At 50.1% G+C, this 3,846-nt stretch overlaps 1 non-coding gene across 1 annotated transcript; it reads left to right on the plus strand.

Moving 5' to 3' along the window:
* Nucleotides 1-2,644: 2,644 nt before the first annotated feature.
* Nucleotides 2,645-2,763, plus strand: LOC126010553 (5S ribosomal RNA). Its single transcript, XR_007496576.1, has one exon. It is a non-coding gene; the product is annotated as a 5S ribosomal RNA (ribosomal RNA).
* The last annotated feature ends 1,083 nt before the right edge of the window (nucleotides 2,764-3,846 follow it).

Genomic DNA, 3,846 nt, shown 5'->3' on the forward strand with positions numbered 1-3,846 from the left:
AGAGGTCCTGCCGGGCGTAGGTGGGGGGAAAGGCGGGGACAGAGGGCAGAAGGGAGGTCAGGGCACAGGCAGGAGGTGGGTGAGGAGGGGGTGAGCATGCCCTGGCTGGCCAGAAGTGGAAAGAGAGCCCCACAGTAGCCAGCAGGTAGCTCAAGTTTAGGGAGGGGGGTGCTTTTGATTCCCGAACAGGAGGCTGCAGGGCTGCCAGCAAGTCAGACTATCAGATCCCAACAGCCACCACCAGGGTCCTGGGACAAGGTTTGGGGGAGACTCTGGGGTGGTGGTCAGGGAGCCCCGAGGTCAGCCTGATGAGCCAGGAAGTTTGCTCCTGAGATGGAAGAAGGTCGGCATCATATGAACCCCCCAAGTCTTGGGCCCCTCAAGGCCATGGCAGGCAGCAGAGAGGTGGGGGAAGGGTATGCAGCTACACTGGTTAGGAGCTGCCTCTTTCCAACCCTGTGACCCCTACAATCCCCCCTACATTTTCCCCTGCTGTCCCATCCCTGAGACCCAGAGATGCCATAGAGTCCACTCAACCCCAGGAACTAATGCTGGTGGATGGAGGGGACCTGGATGAACGTGAGCAGAGAAGAATAAATAATGAGGAAAAGCTCTGAAGGCGGGAAGTGACAGGGTCAAGTCTGTGTTTTACCCAGACCCTGCTGAAGGAGGAGGGAGCCCGGGGGAGGCGAGGTCGCGCACTCCCCCAAGTATTTCTCTGAAGTCTGTGGGAAGTTTGTAGTGTCGGGTTAAGGATTTGATTGGTTCCATGTTTGGGTTTTGATTCACCCATTTCCTGGGGTCCTCACACATCACGGCCCAGACCCCGCTGACCCTCTCTGCGCTGGACACTTGTGATCCACTTGAGGCATTTCAGCCCTACAATCCAGGAGCGAGAAAGTCAATGCAGATGTGCAAATAAATATGTGCAAATAAATAAGCCAGGAGTAGGATAGCAGGAAGGAGAGTAGAGGAGGTGTGGGGGACGACCCAGGGCGAGCTGTCAGCCCCATGCTGAGGGTGGGAGCATGGATCCGGCCCTCGGGCAGCAAAAGGCCCTCTGTACAACATTTTGTGGCCCTGCCCTAGAGGAATCATTTTTTGTTTTGTTTTGTTTTAGTTGTTTGGGTCACACCCCCCAATGTTCAAGACTTACTACTGACTTTGCACTCAAGGATCACCCCAACTTTGCCTCCTGCGGCCCCCAGGTAAATTGAGTTTGAGACCCCTGAGTCCTTGGGGTTGGAGCAATAGCACAGTAGTAGGGTGTTTGCCTTGCAAGCGACCCTGGTTCAATTCCCAGCATCCCATATGGTCCCCGGAGCCTGCCAGGAGCGATTTCTGAGCACAGAGTCAAGAGTAACCCCTGAGCGCTGCCAGGTGTGACCCAAAAATCCAAAAAATATATATTAAAAAAAAATAAACCTGTTCTTTGGAGATGAGCAGTGGGACCTCCACTGACCACCTCTCTGCCTTGGCAAAGAAAACTGTCCTAGGGTGACCGACCTGGAGATGCTTGAAAGTGAGTACTAACCAAATTCCATCTTCTCCATACCTCACGCTTCCCTGTGTGGCTCAGAACCAATCACAGAGTTGCCCTTGAACATGGCAGGCCCACATCAATGGAACATTTTCCCAATAGCCAGCCTTGGTCATTACTGAGTTCTTCATTTTCTGATTTGTTTGGGGGCCACAATCAGCAGTGCTCTGAACTCAGGAATCTCTCCTGGTGGTGGGCTTGAGGGACCCTATGGGATGTCAAGGATTGAACCTCGGTTGGCTACTATACTCTCTAGTCCTCTGTTTTTGTTTTCTGTTTGTTTTTATTTTGGGTCACACCTGGCATCGCTCAGAAGTTACTCCTGGCTCTACACTCAGAAATCACTCCTGGCAGGCTCGGGGACCATATGGGATGCTGGGATTCGAACCATCGTCCTTTTGCATGCAAGGCAAATGCCTTACCTCCATGCTATCTCTCTGGCCCCTGGCCTCCTGTTGTTTTTTTTTTTTTTTTTGTAAGAATTTTTTCAAGAGACAAAATTGATTAACATATTGAGGTAAACTGACATAACATAATGTAGTAACATAACATAACATAACATGACATATAATTAATATAATATAATAATACATGTAAGTCAAAGAACATGTCTGAATAAAACACAATTTTTTTATCATAATGACTTACATATCTTTCACAGTAGTATTTTAGGTACATATTAACATTGAATCAGGGGAATATCCATCACCACCAGTGTTGTCCTCCCTTCATCACTGTTCCCAAGCATATATCCCTTTCTCCTTCCTTTATCCCCCAGAATGTTAGTGTAACTAAAAGCATATATGTTAACACTAATTTAAACCTTTTTATTTCTTTTTTGCAGTTCCAGATATTTTTACTAGTGATTTCTTAAAGGTTTAGAGTCAAAGGAGCGCTGTATAAACAATGTCAGAGTGGCAATTATCATTTGCGTGGGCCCACCAAAGTATGGGGGTCATGGAAAGGAAAAACTTTTGGCCTAAGTACAAGGAGACCTTACCCCTGAAGTTTCCTGACATAAGACCATTTCTAGGCTCCAGGCACACTAGTTTGTCCAATCCTGGTCATTGTCTGTAGTGCCCATACAGTTATATTTTTCACATTGTCTATGGCCATACCACCCTGAACGCACCCGATCTCGTCTGATCTCGGAAGCTAAGCAGGGTCGGGCCTGGTTTGTACTTGGATGGGAGACCACCTGGGAATACCAGGTGCTGTTGGCCTCCTGTTTTTTAAGTAAGCTAAATTGCTGGGTTAGCCTGACCCTGTTGTGAGCCCATTACACAGAAGAGGAGACAGGGCTAGAGAGAGCCCAGTTCCCTTGTGGTGATCCATCAGGCTCTCATCCACCTGCTCCAGGACCCTGGCCTGTCTGGAGCCCGAGACAAATTTCCAGGTAGACTTAGTGCACCTGGAACTCAGACCTGCATAGCAATGGCCCATGGGGTCACCCATTGCAACAGGCTGCTTGCCCAGTGGGGGAACTTGGCAGAGGTGTCCTTCTCTAAACCCCACTGTGGTTTATGCATCTAAACCCAGATCTCACTAGATCCTATCTAAACTGTGTCTGACACATAGTAGGAACTCCACTGGGGGGTCCATGCCCTCTTCCCAGGTGCCCCCTGGCCCTCCCCTTAGATCCATGGACCCCACGCTGTGCAAATAAACATGATCTCAAGTGACCCCTGTTTATCTCCTGCTTGCTCTGTGGCAGCCAAGGGGAAGCTCAGTCCCAGCCTGTGTCTGTTCTGGGCAAGAACAAAAGTTTCCCTGTAATGTTCCCCCAGCCCTTCTCTTCTGGAGCCAGCCTGAATGGGGAGGGGAACAGGGGTCAGGCCTGCTGCCAGCATAGCCAAGCTCCACCCCATGGCTGGGCAGGTGAAGAGCCTCCCAACTCAGGCGCCCCAGGGCCAAAAAGAAGTCAGAAAGAGTCTGCCTGGGTGGAGAAAAGATTCCTGCAGGTCACCCTGGGACAGTATGTGCTAAGATCAGAGTCCAGAAGTATAAATGCAGGGAGCAGTCAGCTTGTGTCTCACAGACAACTCAGACACCTTGGTCTAATCACCCATCTCCACCCTTTGTCCCAGTGGGAAACAGGGGGACTCAGAGAAGATGACAGGTTCCATTGGGAACCTGAATTCAGAGAGAAAAGGAGAGAGCTGGAGTGATAGTACAGAAGTAGACAGCCAACGTGCATGCAGCCAACCCAGGTTCAATCCCTGGCACCCTATATGGTCTCCCAGGTCCCATCAGGAGTGATCACTGAGTGTGGAACCAGTAATAAAGTCCTGAGCACCACTGGGTAT

The sequence above is a fragment of the Suncus etruscus genome, chromosome 5 (assembly GCF_024139225.1).
Source record: "Suncus etruscus isolate mSunEtr1 chromosome 5, mSunEtr1.pri.cur, whole genome shotgun sequence".
NCBI classification, from domain to species: domain Eukaryota; kingdom Metazoa; phylum Chordata; class Mammalia; order Eulipotyphla; family Soricidae; genus Suncus; species Suncus etruscus.